Here is an 18354-nt window from a genome sequence, read left to right as displayed (position 1 = left end):
TTTCTGGAGAGTTTTTATCATACTTGGGTGTTGAATTTTGTCAAAAGCTTCTTCTGCATCTATTGAGATGATCATATGGTTTTTATTTTTCAATTTGTTAATATGGTGTATCACATTGATTGATTTGTATATATTGAAGAATCCTTGTATCCCTGGGATAAATCCCACTTGATCATGGTGTATGATCCTTTTAATGTGTTGTTGGATTCTGTTTGCTAGTATTTTGTTGAGGATTTTTGCCTCTATATTCATGTGTGATATTGGTCTGTAGTTTTCTTTTTTGGTAGTATCTTTGTCTGGTTTTGGTATCAGGATGATGGTGGCCTCATAGAATGAGTTTGGGAGTGTTCCTTCCTCTGCAATTTTTTGGAAGAGTTTGAGAAGGATGGGTGTTAGTTCTTCTCTAAATGTTTGATAGAATTCACCTGTGAAGCCATCTGGTCCTGGACTTTTGTTTGTTGGAAGATTTTTAATCACAGTTTCAATTTCATTACTTGTGATTGGTCTGGTCATATGTTCTATTTCTTCCTGGTTCAGTCTTGGAAGTTTATACCTTTCTAAGAATTTGTCCATTTCTTCCAGGTTTTCCTTTTTTTTTTTTTTTTTTTTTTGCGGTATGAAGGCCTCTCACTGTTGTGGCCTCTCCTGTTGCAGAGCACAGGCTCTCAAAAACACAATAAATATGATAAGTGTAGTTTAATATATAATAACAAGATGAAGATGGCATCTTATGAAATAGCATAAGATGTCTATAATAGAGGGATCATTAAAAATTATACTATAGGGCTTCCCTGGTGGTGCAGTGGTTGGGAGTCCACCTGCCAATGCAGGGGACACGGGTTCGAGCCCTGGTCTGGGAAGATCCCACATGCCGCAGATCAACAAACCCGGGCACCACAGCTGCTGAGCCTGCGCTCTAGAGCCCGCCTACCACAACTACTGAAGCCCACGTGACTAGAGCCCGTGCTCTGCAACAAGAGAAACCACTGCCATGAGAAGCCCGCGCACCACAACAAAGAGTAGCCCCTGCTCGCCTCAACTGGAGAAAGCCCACACGCAACAATGAAGACCCAACGCAGCCAAAAATAAATAAATAAATTAATTAATTAATTAAAAATTATACTATAAACATATGACAGAATATACATCTTATAGCAAAATAATGTTAAATAATAGATTCAAAGTACATAAAATGAAATGAAAAAGCACTTTGAAAAACAGCCTGTAGTGTATAAGTATTATTCCATGTTTATTTAAAAACATATATTGGGTATTAATACCCAGAATATATAAAGAACTCCTTCAACTCAACAACAGAAAAACCAAAAAACCTGATTTTAAAATGGACACAGGAGGGAATTCCCTGATGGTCCAGTGGTTAGGACTCTGCACTCTCACTGCCAAGGGCCAGGGTTCAACCACTGGTGAGCGAACTAAGATCCTACAAGGCACGTGGCTCAGCCAAAAAAAAAGATGAAGGACTTGACATTTCTCCAAAGGTGATATACAAATGACAAAAAAATACCAAAAGATTCTCAACATTACTAATCATTGGAGAAATACAAATCAAAATCACAAGATATCACCTCATACCTGTTAGAATGTCTGCTATCAAAAAAGAAACAAACAGAAAATAGCAAGTGTTAGCAAGGACATGGAGAAATTGGAATCTTTGTGCACTATTCGTGGGAATATAAAATGGTTCAGCTGCCTGAAGAAATTAAAAGTAGAATTACCGTATGATCCAGCAATCTCACTTCTGGGTTTATATCTAAAAGAACTGAAAGCAGGATCTCAGAGATATTTTCACAGACATGTTCATAGCAGCATTATTGACAATAGTCAAGAGGTGAAAGCAGGGCATATGTCATTGACAGATAAGTGGATAAACAAAATTTGGTGCATACATACAATGGAGTAGTATTTAGCCTTAAAAAGGAAGAGAAGGAAGGAGCACTTGTCATATGCTGTAACATAGATGAATCTTGAGGACATTATGCTAAGTGGAATAAGCTAGTCACAAAAAGGCAAACACTGTATGGCTCCATACATATAAGTTACGTAAAGTGGTCAAATCCATAGAAACAGAAAGTAGAACGGTGATCACCAAAGGCTGGGAGGGAGGGGAAATGGAGACCTGTTGTCTAATGGTTATAGAGTTTTGGTTTTGCAAGGTGAAAAGATCTGGAGATCTGTCACACAACAGTGTAAATACACTGAACACTGCTGAACTGTACACTTAGAAATAGTTAAGATGGTTAAAAAAAATCAAACTGTGTATTTTAAATATTTGCAGTTTATTGTATATATAAATAAATAAAGCTGTTTAAAGAATATATTGGTGAACAATTTTAGCTAAGAAAATAACTAAGCAAATAAGACTCCAAAGTCGGACTGCCTGGCCTCAAATCCCAGCTCTGCCACCTACTAGTGATGTGATCTTGGGCAAGTCATTTAATAAATCTGTTCCTCAGCTTTCTTTGTAAAATAGAGTTTATAATAGTATACTGCCTTATAGAACTGTTTTTTGAATTAGATGAGCTAATATTCATAAAACAAGGTCTAGTACATTGTGCTAAATAAATATGGTGACCTATCAGTCTCACTCCTGATGTATCTCTGCATAGAAATATTAACAGAGATTATTTCTAAGTAGATGTCCTACCAGAGATTTTAACCATTTTCTTCTCAGCTTATCCGAGTTTTTTTTAATATAAATTTATTTATTTATTTATTTATTATTTTTGACCATGTTGGGTCTTCCTTGCTGCATGCAGGTTTTCTCTAGTTGCAGCGAGTGGGGGCTGCTCTTCGTTGTGGTGCGCAGGCTTCTCATTGTGGTGGCTTCTCTTATTGCGGAGTACGGGCTCTAGGCACGTGGGCTTCAGTAGTTGTGGTGCACAGGCTTAGTTGCTCTGCGGCACGTGGGATCTTCCCCAACCAGGGATCGAACCTGTGTCCCCTGCATTGGCAGGTGGATTTTAAAGCACTGCACCACCAGGGAAGTCCCTTATCTGAGTTTTTAAATCTTTTTATTACATATATGTATGATTTTCATAATAAAAGCAATAGAAGGTTTTTTTTTTTTTTTTTTTTTTTTTTTTTGCTGTATGCGGGCCTCTCACTGCTGTGGCCTCTCCCGTTGCGGAGCACAGGCTCCGGACACACAGGCTCCGCGGCCATGGCTCGTGGGCCCAGCCGCTGCGCGGCATGTGGGATCTTCCGGGATAGGGGCACGAACCCGTGTCCCCTGCATCGGCAGGCGGACTCTCAACCACTGCGCCACCAGGGAAGCCCCAATAGAAGGTTTTTTTATAAATACAAAATAAGTCAGATGGTCCATCTAGTTTACAAGTTTGTCTCTCTTGGTAATACTAAGGTAATAATTTCTGGGCAAACATGGATTATTTATTATATTTCAAAAACCTTTCTAATATTTTTAGCACTGTTATTGACAAAAAGAAAGATACTGTTATATGCCAATGAGAATAACAGAGTCTACAGTAACAGCCTGTAACTGTTGTTATGAAAATTATGGTGTATAATCCCTTAAATTTTTATAGTTATATTATTAACTATTAGAGCAATTTCCTAACTGTTTGTAGGCTGGGTGACAATAACACAATTTAAATGAGAGACTGCAGAGGTATTCCATATGGATGTCTTCCTGACCCAGTATTTTTGCAACGCTAGGAAAAGCCACGGTAGATTTGGTGTTGATCCTGCTTTTCCCCTGGACAGAGTCAGTTCTGGCCTACTCTGTCTCTCATTACTGTGATGACGGCCCTATCCAGATGCTAAATACTCAAGAGACACTCCAGTACAGTGTTAAAGACTCTGAACACTTCATCCCCAAAGAATGTAGCATTCCAAGAGAAAACAGGCCTCCTTCTGACACTAGTAAAATTGTGAAGGTGTGTGATAAATCAGGCATCAAAATGAGAGGCCACAAATTCTTAAATGTACTCTGCCTCTTACAGTGAGTCCCTGCTCCTCTCTTTCCAACACAGAAATAGTCATATATTTTAAATAATGATAATAAAGCTTGCAAATACACATCAGTAGAAACAACTATAAAATATGTTCAACTATAAAGTGTTACAATAACCTATTATGCAGTTAAGAAGCCTGGTCTAGATGGGAATCAATAAATAGAGATGTAACTAACAATCAAAACGTGTGAAATGTCTTAAGCTCTTTGAGGCGATTTACGTTGAGAGGATCGGCAGGAATATTTTATTTTAAGAGCACTGGTTTCTTCCATTTTCCTTCTCTCTCTCTCCCTTCCCTTCCCTTTCCTTTCTTTTCCTCCCTCCCTCTATTCCTTCTTTTCTTCCTCCCTCTTTCATACAGATGTTTTCACTTTTTCATATTCAAAAAACAAAAACTACAGGGGTTTAAATGTACCATTTACTTGAAACATCAACTTTCTAAAGAAATACAAAATTTTTAAAATCTAAAATAATGACTTATCTATATCAAAGAAAACAAAATGATGGCTTGTTTTTCAAACAAATAGATTTGGCTATAAACTAGAATTATTTTTCCATTGAAAAATAAAACTATTTTAACCAGAAATATGTAAAAGATTGTTTCTAAAATGACCAGTGCTTAGTTTTCTAACAAAAATGCAAAATAATCTGCCTCAGAACAATGGAAATACATAAATTATGACTACTGGTGTTAACTAAAATTTACTAAATATTAGATTTACTTATTTTGCTAAAGCAATATGAAATTCCTAGTATTTTTTGTTCCTTTTTACTTTTTACTGAGATATAACTTAATATGAAGTAGAAAAGTTAAGTGTATACCTTGATGAATTGTTACATGTTACAGCCATGATCCACCAGCCAGATCAAGATAGAGAACACTTAAAAGATCATGTTTCCTTCAATTTTAGGCGTATAAATCTCTCCCTTAGGATGTAGTTTAAAATGTAGATTCCTAGGCTACAGTCCCGGAGATTCAATAATAATACATCAGGGATAGGGTCCCTGAGACTGAATATTAAATAAACACCTCCACTTGGAGAAACTTTGCCCTCAGAGGAGGCCTAACTTGACTTGTGACTCTAAAAGTTCCATTACTCTCAGCTGTAAAGATAATTTTATTAGGAAATCTAGGTGGTTTTCTACCAAGGAAGAACATATATAGGACATTTGGTGTCCTTGTGTAATTTTAAGTTTTAATGTTATTTTTTTCTTTTTTTGAGGCAGCATCTCCCATATGAAGTTTCTACTAGTCCATGGCAAAATGAAAAATTTTAAGTCCCTAGTGAATATATCCTAGTAATATATCCTTTCTGTAGAAAACTTTCAAAGAATGGGAAAACTTAAATCAAGACCACCAAACCATTGTTAATATATTGCTTTATTTATTCCAGTGTTTTTCTATGTACAGTTTTTTTAACAAGAATTTATATGTATATGTATTAATGTATATTGATCCTGCCATTACCACCCGATTTTTCTTCAGCATTTTCCAATGTCATTAAAAACCCTTTCAATGTAGTTTTGTCTGTAGAATGTTCTGTCTTATGAAAGCATCATAATTTATTTTACTACTCTGTATTTAAAATTTTAAACATAGCAGTTGTTTCCACTTTAAAAAAATGTAAAGAACACTATGATGAACATTTCTGTACACATTTTAAAACTTCATTTTAAAATATTTCTTTAAGATAGATTCTTAAAGAAATTGATATGGAGGGTATAAGCATTTTTAAGGCTTTTGATATATACTGTGATTCAGTTACCTATTGCTATATAACAAAATCTCCACAACTTAGTGGCTTAATATAACAACCGTTTATTAACAATCATTTTTCAATACATAGTATTGACTGGGTTCACGCACGCAGCTGCATTCAGCTGAAAGCTTGACTGAGGCTGGAATGTCTAGGATGGCTTCACTCATGTGTCTGGGACCTTAGCTGGGGGTAGTTGGAATAGGTGGGAGCTGGTTTGACCTCTTTCTACATAGTCTCTCGTTATTCAGTAGTCTAACCTGAGCTTGTTTATATCACAGCTGGATCCCATGAGAATAAAAGTGGAAATGCCAGGCTTCTTAAGACCTAGAGCTAGAAGCCAAAGTAAGTCATGGCGTCAGCCCAGATTTGGGGGGAAGAGAAGAAGACTCCACCTTTTACTGGAAGAGCTCCAAAATCATGTTGCAGAAGGGTATGTGGGGTTGGAGGTATTGCTAAGGCCCTATCTGGAAAAAAATGACCACATACTGCCATATTATGATTTTATAAAGCATAGATTTATTATAAAGATTATATGCAAAATGTACTTCCATCAGATTGGCATGAGTTAAAAAGGGTCAGCAACAATGTGTAGCAACAGGGCTTCCCTGGTGGCGCAGTGGTTGAGAGTCCGCCTGCCGATGCAGGGGACACGGGTTTGTGCCCTGGTCCGGGAAGATCCCACATGCCGCGGAGTGGCTGGGCCCGTGAGCCATGGCCGCTGAGCCTGCACGTCCGGAGCCTGTGCTCCGCAACGGGAGAGGCCACAACGGGGAGAGGCCCGCGTACCACAAAAAAAAAAAAAAAGAATGTGTAGCAACAACTCTCATATACTCCTGGTGTAGGTGTAATCTTGATGCTCATTTTACAAAACAATTTGTCATTAATTGCCAAAGGTCATAGGTATATACCCCCATGAAATGGATGCACAGGTAGACCAGGATATATGTTTAATAAGGTTCATAGCCTCATCATTCATTACAGCCTCAATCTGAAAACAACCTAAAGTTCATTGACTCTAGAACATTATATTGTAGAATAGAATATATGGAAAATATAGAACAATGAAAATAAACAAACTATACACTCAGCATTATAGATGAATCCTTCAAACATAATGTTGAATATAAAATACAAGTCTTGGGAATTCCCTGGCGGTCCAGTTGTTAGGACTCCACTCTCTCACTGCCGAGGGCCTGAGGTTCAATCCCTGATCAGGGAACTAAGATCCCACAAGCTGCGCAGCATGGCCAAAAAAAAAAAAAAGTCATAAAATGATTCATAGAATTTGATTTTATTTATGTGAAGTTCAAAAACAAACAAAAGTAAACTATGTTGTTTAGGTATGCATACATAAGTAATTGAACTATAAAGAACAGCAGAGAAATGTTTACTATATTAAAGCCAAAGTATGAGTTTGGCCTGGTAAGGGGGAAGGAGGATGGAGAGGAGCATCCAGGCAGAGGAAAAAGAATAACTGGGCAATAGGAAGGAGATGACGGAATTCGAGGAGTTTAAAGGAAGCCAGTGAGCAAAAGGAAGAACAGGAACTTAGAGGCCAATGTAAGGATTTTCAGACTTCATGCTAAGAGCAATGAAAAGCCACTGATTGGTTGTAAGCAATATGATTAGATTTTCATTTTCAAAGAGTAATTTTGTCTGTTATATATAAAACAGATTAGGGAAAGTCAAGAGTGGATACAGGAGTATAGTTAGGAATCTATTTTAAATGGCTTCAAGTGAGAGATAATAGAGCTTCAAGTGGTACAGTGAGAGTGGTTAAGAAAAGGATGAATCTGAGATGGGCTTGGAAGATGGAATCAATAAGACATGTTCCTTAGGGAGTTTAGAAAACAGAATGAGTTATCATGATTCCGCTTTTCTGGCATGATCAACAAGGTGCCATTAATCAAGAAAGGGAACACTAGTGGGGAACTGGATCTTGATTTGGATTCCTGGAAGACCCACAAGTGCAGGTGTTACCCAAGCAGTTGAATAAATGATCCAGAGCTCAGAAGACATACTGATCTAGCGAGAGAAATTTGATATTTTTTTCTTTTAATGTACCATGGCAGTAAATGATACAGAGCATACCTGAAGTGCCAAGGGCAGATAAAATGACTCAGACAGGACAGATAGAAGCAAAAAACAGTGAAAATGTTAATATTATCTATGTCCAAGGCACTATACATGATGCAGGGTCACACAGGTAAGTAAGATATGGTCCCTAGTTTACTGCGAAGTGGAGGAAACACTTAGATTATATAGATCTTAGCTGGTAAATGACAAGAACTAAAAGATGCTTTGAGATCCCAGAGGGGTGCAGTTAATGTTGGAAACTTGAATAAGAATCAGTCATAAGGCAAAAGGTGGAAAAGGCATTCCAGGCATAAGCAATAAGATGCACAAAAGCATTGAGTCTTGAAACAGCGTGGACGTGAGTAATCACAAGCAGTCCAGTAGCATTAACACACAGGGTTTGAAGGTTGTGCAACAGGAGGTCAGACTAAAGAGAGAGAAAGGCCCGGGTTATGGACTGTCTCGCTTACCCTTCTCAGGAGTTTAGGATTTATTGGATAGGAAAGAGGAGTGTATATTTCTATGTTAGGGGGATTACATAGACCAGGCATGGAGGGTGAGGGCCAAGCTGAACACAGCAAAGCTGGCTAGAAAAGAAAGAAGCTGCTACATGTATGGGAAGTGGTGATAGGGGTAAAGAGGGGGCATCACATTGGATAAATATTTAGGATTACCCTTTAATTCAAAGGGCCTGTGTGAAGTCTTATCTGCTTAGTCCCAGGCTTCTCCCAGCTTTAAATGCAGTTGACGGGTACTTGGGAGAGTTGGCAGAAGCCCAGGTTTTAAATCTCTGAATTTCTACAAAACAGAAAGGAAAAGCAAGCAAACCACAACCACTACATAAACAGAGCAAATATGCCTGGGCAACATATACCACAAAGCTAGGGGACCCCAAAATACACGTGGGTGCGGCCAAACCCCCAGCAGTCAGATTCTCAGGGCCTGTGCGGGAGGAAGGAAGCTAGCGGGCGACGGCTGCGAAGCAGGTGCGGGCAGGTGGGGGCAGGTGCCCTTGGGCGCCAGGAGCGCTTGGCTCCCGGCTCAGCAGCGGGCAACGCGCAGCCGGCGAGGGAGCGAGCGCTTTGTCGGCTCCCGCCCCGGCGGCGCTCGAGTCCGCAGGACTGCAGGGGTCGGAGCAGCTGGGCCACCCTGTGACTAGTCGGTGTTCCGATGTGAGACACGGCCCAACACTGAGGAAAGAGAAGCCGCTGAGAGTAGAATAAATCTCAGCAGCATCTGAACAACCAGGACAAAGTAAAGGAAGTTTCAGGGGGCAGGAAACAGGGCCAGGGAACTCCAGAGAGAAAGCCACCGAGGTTTTGACTGCTACACAAAAGCAACAGAAGAGGGAGCATGCTAGAGTCAGAAAAAATTTTCTCCACCAGCCTCACTGTAAAAGTTCAGAGGGGAAAAAAAAAAGACACCAAAAAACAACAAAAAAAAACCCACAAACACCCCCCCCACACACACAATTTCCCATAGAAATGAGCATGAGGAGAATATCCAGGGGGAAATCCCATGCAAAAATTTATTATAAGAAAAAATAAGGAGCAAACTAACATCCTTACAGACAAGGAAAGCAGGCCAGGAAGATGCGCCCACAAAAGAGCTCAAAACTGTAACCTACCATTTCAAAACAAACCTAAAACACATTAAGAAAATGATTCAAGATGTGAAAGAACATCAAGAATCAGAACTAGAAAAGCTCAGCATTGAGGTGACAGAACTCAGTGAAGAATTAGATTAATTAATTTATTAATTAAAAAGAATTAGATTAATGAATGCCTTAAAAGAAATAGAAGGTGAAAAGGGAAAGTTTTTCATTTTAAAAGAGACATTAGGGAATTCCTTGATGGTCCAGTGGTTAGGACTTGGCACTTTCACTGCAGTGGCCCAGGTTCAATCCCTGGTCAAGGAACTAAGATCCTGAAAGCCACATGTGGCCAAAAAGGAAAAAAAAAAGAAAGAAATTATTTTTAAAATATAAAAGAAATGAAGAGATGAAAACAGTGAATCTAGTACACAGATCTTTTCCAGCATCTACAGACTGGGAGCTCTGCTTTTTACCTGTTGCTGCTTTACAGTCTTCCTCCTGGACATCTTTGTATCTTGTGGCCCCCCTCAGCTCTTGTCACATGGCAAGTATAGAATACCTTTGTTAAATAAGTGGTGCTTAACTCCTGTGACAACTCCCTTATTCCCAATCTCCAGGACTCAGAGGAGTCTTCAAAGATAGGAATACAACTAACCCACTTCCCTTCCTCCATGGCACTGAGTTAATTTTCTATTGTCACTTAGGAGAATAAAAAAGGGGAGACCCTTTCAGAGATCAAATACCAGGACTTAAGGCATTTTTCATGCACTTTCCTTTTTCAGTAGTTCTACTTCCCCTTGTGCCCACTGTATCCTGGTATGTAAGCAAGCTTTTCCTATCATGTAAGAAATTTTCAGAATACAAACATATTCATTTGGCCTAAATCAGACATATTAATTCATTCAAAACTTCATTCAGAAAATAGTTGTCAAGTAACAAATAGTTATTGAGCAGTAATGAACAAGACCAAAGATTAGGTTCCTGCCTTCATGGAATTACCATGAGCTGAGAAAGATGTAAACCAGTCAACATGTAAACAAGATCATTATAGGTTGTGATAAGCAATGGGAGGGAAATTAACAAGGTGAGGTAATGTTGGGGGAAGCTATTCTAAATAAGAAAGTCAGGGAAGATCGCTGTAACCACATCCTAGTCTTTTTTTTTTTTTTTTTCTGGTACGCGGGCCTCTCACTGTTGTGGCCTTTCCCGCTGCGGAGCACGGGCTCCAGACGTACAGGCTCAGCGGCCGTGGCTCACGGGCCCAGCCGCTCCGCGGCATGTGGGATCCTTCCGGACCGGGGCACGAACCCACGTCCCCTGCATCAGCAGGCGGACTCTCAACCACTGCGCCACCAGGGAAACCCCACATCCTAGTCTTAAATCATCTGGTTAGTTGAATAATATTAAGATATTTAAGTGCTTTCATATGAATCCCAGTTGTTATTACCCTTTGGGACTACCTACAGGCCTTCTTCCCTGTGACTTCATTTCCTCCAAAAGGTACATGGATATAGAGGTACATAAATATGCCTCATTCCTGACCTTGAGAACCTATAGTTTAGTAGAAGGAACAGACATGTAAACAGATAAGAAAATACAACATGGCAAAGGGGATACCACAAGCACAAACAAGGTTACTGTTCTTCCTGGTTAACTCTTCTGTCTTGGGCCTCTGGTGTCCCTGGAAAACCCTGTTTACCTGTTTGGGTTTTTGGCTGAAAATTCTTCCTGGCTCCCTCCATAATCTTAATATTTACTTTTAAGTTTTTGGCTATATCAGAAGTAACTTGACTTGCATGCATTACTAGCTTAATTCCCTCATAGCCGGTAGATCCCAGCATTGGCTTGAGATACATAACAAAGTACTGGGGAAAATATTTTTAAAAATTACTTTCTTAAAGAGCCCATATTGTTCATGTCAAATTTTTCAAATAAATGCTAAATAAGATGTCTGGCCAGGTAATTGAAGCTGGCTGTTATCACACAAGAGAATGTATTCAAATGTATACTGCATTTCAGTGTCACCGTTTTCCTGTCAGTAACCATGTTAGTCTGGTAACCAGGCAGTGAACATTTATTTGGACTGCAGGAATTTTTAAAGACAGATAACACAGGCACAGAATATGCTATAAAAGACACACAGAGTTAGAAGTATTTGAACAGATACATAGGTATTTTAATTATGTTCTGAAGTGGCCAGTGGTTTATTTAGCTTGTCAACTCTTAGATTCATCACAATTCTTTCAGATTCCTCTGAGATACTTCCAACTACTGGGAATTGCTACCTTCCCCCAAATAATGGGGTAGCCACATTCCAGGTGCTAGCATCAGGGACAGATGAGAAAGAGCAGTGATGTTTCCCTTTGCCCGATATCCTTCACTTCACATATTACAACGTCTCCAAGTGAAGTAGATTTAGCTGTCAATCCTAGCTTTATATGAGGTGGTAAGTGAAGAAAGAAGGGGATTTAAGTCCTCCAAAGGCACCTTCTCTCTGTGTGATTCTTTAATGAGGATGACAGCAGGACTGAGGCTTCTGGAAATTCTCACACAGGAATTAGGTGGAATCAGTACATAAAGAGTTCCAATAAGGTCCCCCAGAGCAAGGGAATAAGGTCAGGAAAAAGTCAGCTTCTGAAGATACACACTCCAAGATATTTTGGAAAAAAAGACAGAAAACACCTAGCTGTATGATGTGTCCATGCTTTCAATCTAATTAAAGCACTACATTAATATCCCATGCACACCCCTATCATTGCACTTACCACACTGAAGTATGAATTGTTAGTTTAGGTATCTGTCCCTTCTGCCTAATCATGAGTTCATTCATGTAGGAACAGCATTTTAGTTATTTTCTCACTTTCAGAATCTAGCACTGTGTCTGGCTAGAATAGGGACTGAATAAATGTGCGTTGAATAAATGCATGGGAAATATAATTAAAGTAGGCATACTGCAATAGGCATCTGCATGCAGTATGTAAAAACGGTAATTGGATTAAATATAATATTATTTAGTGTTATTTAGAAATATCTAAGAGAGCTATTGAATCAGAAGGCATGAGCATTCTGAAAGTGTCCACTACAGTAGTGACAGGTATTCATTAGACTATTGCAAGATATGGATGAGGGCCTTCCCTAGCAGTCCAGTGGTTAAGACTCCATGCTTCCACTGCAGGGGTCACGGGTTCGATCCCTGGTCGGGGAACTAAGATTCCACATACTGCATGGTGCGGCCAAAAAACAAAAACACAATATGAAAGAATTTCTTTCAAAAATATGTAGGTCTGGATATCCAGGCTCTATGCATATTTATTCATTTCCATAGCATTTGTTGAGTACTTGGTATATGTCAGGTACTAAGACAGGAACTAGGACTACAAAGACAGATATTCATAGTCCTTACACTCAAGATGTTTACAGCCTAATAGGGGGAAACAAACATTTAAAAAAAAAAGGTGGGCTAAAATGTTATAGACTCTGTGATAAAAGTTTGTTACTAGTAGTGAGAGGCTGGAGGGATTACTTCAGATATGCTCTGCTAATGGGAGACACAGAATAGGGAAGATGATGCTTAATCCAAGTCTTAAAAAGTTAAGAGGTTGGGACTTCCCTGGTGGCGCAGTGGTTAAGAATTTGCCTGCCAATGCGGGGGACACGGGTTCGAGCCCTGGCCCGCGAAGATCCCATATGTTGCGGAGCAGCTAAGCCCCTGCGCCACAACTGCTGAGCAACCCACGCTTGCCATAACTAGGGAAAGCCCGCACACAGCAACAAAGACCCAATGCAGCCAAAAATAAATAAATAAAAATAAATTTATTTTTTTTTAAAGTGAAGAGGTGGTGAACAGGGTGGGAGAGGGCAGAAGGGCATTTTAGTCTGAAGGAGCTGCTAGAGAGCAAGCGAGGAAACAATAAACTTGTGACTCTGTATAAATTTCAGAAGTGTTTTTTTCTACTTCTGTAAAAAGTGGCATTGGAATCTTGACAGGGATTGCACTGAATCTATAGATGCCTTTTGGTAGTATTGTTGTCTTAATAATATTAATTCTTTCAATCCATAAACACAGGATGCTTTTCCATTTATTTGTGTCTTCTTCAATTTCTTTCATCAATGTCTTGTAGTTTTTGGAGTAGGGATCTTTCACATCTTCACTAAATTTATTCCTAAGTATTTTATTATCTTTGATGCTATTGTAAATGGGATCAATTTCTTTATTTCTTTTTCAGAAATTACATTATTAGTGTATAGAAACACTACTAATTTTTGTGTGTTAATTTTGTATCCTGCAACTTTACTGGACTCATTGATAAAATCTAACAGTCTTTTGATTGAGTCTTTAGGATTTTCTGTCTATAAAATCACTGTCATCTGTGTACAGAGACAATTTTACTTCTTCCTTTCCAATTCTTATACCTTTTATTTCTTTTTCTTGCCCAATTGCTCTAGCTAGGACTTCCACTACTATGTTGAATAGGCATGGTAAAAGTGGGCACACTTGTCTTATTCCTGATCTTAGAGGAAAAGCTTTCAACCTTTTGCCATTGAGCTGTGGGCTTACCATACATGGCCTTTATTATGTTAAGATATGTTCTTTATATGCCTAATTTGTTAAAAAGTGTTTATCATGAATGGATGTTGAATTTGCCAATGCTTTTCCTGCATCTATTGAGATGATCATATCATTCTTTTCTTTAATTCTATTAATGTAATGTAACACATTAATTGAGTTGCATATGCTGAACCATCCTTGCATCCCATGGATTAATCCCACTTGCTCATGGTGAATGGCTCTTTTAATGTGTGGCTAAGTTCGGTTTGTTAGTATTTTATTGAGAATTTTTGCATCTACATTCATCAGGGATATTGGCCTGTGGTTTTCTTTTCTAGTGGTGTCCCTTGCAGTTTTGGTATCAGGATAATGCTGATCTCATAAAATGAGTTTGAGGGTGCCCTCCCCTTCATTTTTTGTTAGAGTTTGAGAAGGTTTGATGTTAATTCCTTATTAAATTTTTGTTAAAATTCACCAGTGAAGCCATCTGGTCCTAGGATTTTCTTCGTGGGAGATTTTTTTTTTAATAAATTTATTTATTTATTTATTTATTTATTTTTGGCTGCGTTGGGTCTTCATTGCTGCACACGGGTTTTCTCTAGTTGTGGTGAACGGGGGCTACTCTTTGTTGCGATGTACAGGCTTCTCATTGTGGTGGCTTCTCTTGTTGTGGAGCACGGGCTCTAGGCACATGGGCTTCAGTAGTTGTAGCTCACGGGCTCTAGAGCGCAGGCTCAGTAGTTGTGGAGCATGGGCTTAGTTGCTCCACAGCATGTGGGATGTTTCCGCACCAGGGTTCAAACCTGTGTCCCCTGCATTGGCAGGTGGATTCTTAACCCCTGCGCCACCAGGGAAGCCCCCGTGGGAGTTTTTTGATTATTGTTTTAATCTCTTTACTAGTAATTGGTCTATCAGATTTTCTATTTCTCCCTTGGTAAGTTGTATATTTATGAGAATTTTTCCATCTATTCTAGGTTGTCCAATTTGTTGGCATATAGTCATTCATAGTAGCCTCTTATGATCCTTTGTATTTCTGTGGTATCAGTTGTAATGTCTCTTTTTTCTATTATAATTTTGTTGTTATGGGGCTTCTCTTTTTCCCTTGGTTATTCTAGTTAAATGTTTGTCAATTTTGTTTATCTTTTCAGAGAACCAACTCTCAGTTTGGTTAACCTTTTCTATTGTTTTTCTATTCTCTATTTATTTCTGCTCTAATCTTTATTATTTCCTTTCTTCTGCAAATTTTGAGCTCAGTTTCTTTCTAGTTCCTTAAGGTGTAGAATTAGGTTGTCTTTTGGGGCTATTTCTCACTTCTTAATGTAGAGAAGCAAAAAAACTTGATGGCTTACTTGAGCAGAAGTTAGCATGGAAGGGGTGTACAGCTCTGGAGAGATAAAGTTCTAAAGAACATCCTACAGTGTGCTAAGATGTTTTTATGTTATACTGTATGAAATTAGAAGTGCAGAGTGTATTAGTTTGCTAGGGCTGCCAAAATAAAGTACCACAGATTAGGTGGCTTAAACAACAGAAATTTTTTGCCTCACAATTCTGGAGGATAGAAGTTCAAGATCAATATGTTGGCAGGGTTGTTTCTTCTAAGGCTTCTCTCCTTGGCTTGTAGATGGCCATCTTTTCCCTGTGTCTTCACAAGGTCTTTCCTCTGCACATGTTTCTATCCTAATCTCTTCTTCTTATTAGGACACAGTCATATTGGATTAGGGCTCACCACAATGACCTCATTTTAAATTAATTACCTCTTTAAAGACCCTATCGACAAATACAGTTTCATTCTAAGGTACTGGAGGCTAGGACTTCAACATATGAATTTCAGGAGAGGGGGGCACGATTCAGTTCGTAACAAGGTTAGATGTATATTTAGGTCACCAGGACAGCAGGGCAGAGGACAGGCTAGATGGGTGCAGGGCTAGGGACAGGGAGACCCTTTGGATGACTATTGCAATAGTCTGTGTGAGGGATGATCAGAGCCTGAACTAGAAAGACAGAGGAGGGTGTGTCAAAGACAGATGATAAAAGAGTTATCAGGAAAAAGGGCCTGCAGGATAGAATCTAAACTCCTCAGCATAGTTCACAGAGCCCTTGACAATTCAGCCCTGACCCCTCAACTCAGACTCATGTCCTGCCACTTGCCATCACACATGCTACCCTCTAGGCATAAAGACCTTCTCAATGTCTCCGATCACACTATGCTTTTTCTCAAGGTCAAGTCTGTGTGCCTGCTCTTCCCTCTGCCTAAAACATTCTTTTCCCTTTTCTTAGTCAGTTAAACATCTATTCAGGTAGAGGTAGTCCAGTGTTACCTTCCCCATGAAACTCCAGCTTTCTCTGGCAGCGAATCACTTCCTCCTCCGGACACTCTGTGCATAGACTGTCTCACACGGTGCTATGATTATTTTATATTTTACATGCTTGTCACCTCTACTAAACTGTAAATTCCTTTTGGGCTGGGATTGGTTTCCTTTCTTTGTTTCCCCAGAGCCTGACATGGTGAACAGCAAATGGAAAGTGTTGCATCAATATCTGATGAATGTATGAGAAAGTCTTCACCTGATACCACCTAGATCCTACCAGGTGAGGCCTTGCCTGTCTTTCTTCTGTAATATCTCTTTTTAACTAAAACACTAGGAAGAGACTAAAGCAAGAAAGTCAGATTTTCCATATTTGGGGCTAAATCTCTCTTATAAAAAGAAATAAGATCTTTTCACAAACCAGCAAGGAAAATTCCAGGGGAAAAGCCAGGCAAATCAGCAGAGTTTCCAATCTGTCACCACTTTAATCCTTCTTGTAAATCACTTCCAGTTTAATTTTAAAGGACAAAACACCACTGTCTTCGTGTCTTTTTCTATTTAAGAACTTAATGAGTGGCTCCCATTGCCTATCTGATCAAATCCAAGTTTCCCAGTCTGGTTTTGAAGATCTTCCACAGCCTGGCTGCATTTCACCTATCCAATTCACTGTCCACACAACAGTCAGAATTACCTTCCTGAAACACTCTCACACTCAAAAATATTTTAAGGCTCCTCATGACTTCAGATGAATTTCATATTCCTCACATAAGCTTTCTACTGTTTGGCCCTGGTCTTGTGTTTTCTGGCATATCCTCTTCTGTAGTCTTCAATCTTCAGTTAATTTCCCAAGTTGTCTTTCCCAGATATTTCTTATATTATTCTGTTTTTGTATCTCTATATTGTTCAAATTGTTCCTGAACCACCTGTAATGCTCTCTCCCACATCTGTTTTAAAAGTCAGCAGTTCCAATACAAAAGACATCCAATCCACCAAGCTTTCTTCATTTTTACCCTTATGGAGAATCAATCTCCGTTTGGAGCCAGTTGGGTGGGACCACATGCTCTTCTCATATTCCCTACAGCGTGTCATAATACTGTATCCTTCCATGACAGTTATTTATGTAAGTACTGTAGCATGTCTATCAGCATACACACATCTTTTAAAACACGCTCCCTAGACCCCACATCTATCGTTCCATTTTACTGCTTCCCTTTCTAGTAAAATTCCTCAAAAGATCTGTTTATATATGCTGTTTCACTTTCTCTCCTCCCATCTTTTGAGCTCACACCAAACAGACTTTCATCCATCACTCACTGAAATTGCTTTTATCAAAGTCATCAATAACCTGCATATCTTAGAAAGTCAAAGAGCAACACAGTAAGTCCCCTACATATAAACCTTCAAGTTGCGAGCTTTCAAAGATGTGAATGTGCATTCAAATGTCCAATCACATAAGTTAGTTCACATGTCTGGTATACATTGTCACATGCATCCTCTACACGTGCTTGTGCTTTTGTGTACTTTACTGTACAGTACTATATAGAGTACAGTAGTACAGTATCTTTATTTCAAGCCCAGGATGTCTGGAAGCAAGTGTAAAAGTGGCAGTTATGGAGCTGGTACTGCTAAGAAGCGCCAGGAATTGGAGGCCCAGAGAAAGGACAAAGAGAGACAAGAGGAAGAAGAAGTAACTGAAGAACTGAAGAAATTCATGATGCAGGAAGTGGCAAGGGTATTTTCCTTATTTGAGGAGGCACTATTAGTTTTTGAGGCACAGGACCGTGTAGAATGGTACACGAAGGAAGGTTGCAGAAGCCGCTGAGAATGCAATCCAGTGCTACCGTGTCATCTATGATGAGAAAAAAAGAGCTATTACTCAGACGTCACTGGATCGCTTTTTTTAAGAGGGTAGATAGAATTGAATCCAGCAAGAAACCAGAACTTGTGCCATCGACGTCAGGCATGAATGAAATTGCAGCTGGCCCTCCGTCTCCTACTGCTGACCATCCTTCAGCTCTAGCATCTCCCACCTCCTCTCCCTCCTCCAGTCAATAACTCTTCTTGCTTGTTCACTCAA

The 18354-nt window shown here is 39.3% G+C and overlaps 1 long non-coding RNA gene across 4 annotated transcripts in view; it reads left to right on the top strand.

Annotated features, from left to right (window-relative positions):
• LOC308630116 overlaps positions 1-18354 on the top strand; it is a 219595-nt gene extending 201241 nt beyond the window's left edge. For all 4 annotated transcript variants that reach the window (XR_014017760.1, XR_014017761.1, XR_014017762.1 and 1 more), the window contains 2 exons: positions 16466-16560; positions 17851-18354. This is a non-coding gene — a long non-coding RNA (uncharacterized lncRNA). The remainder of the gene's footprint in view (positions 1-16465; positions 16561-17850) is intronic.

The sequence above is a fragment of the Mesoplodon bidens genome, assembly GCF_964165515.1.
Source record: "Mesoplodon bidens genome assembly, chromosome: 16".
Taxonomy (NCBI): domain Eukaryota; kingdom Metazoa; phylum Chordata; class Mammalia; order Artiodactyla; family Ziphiidae; genus Mesoplodon; species Mesoplodon bidens.
Note: the sequence above shows the minus strand (reverse complement) of the source record. Positions and strands in the feature narration are given on the sequence as shown.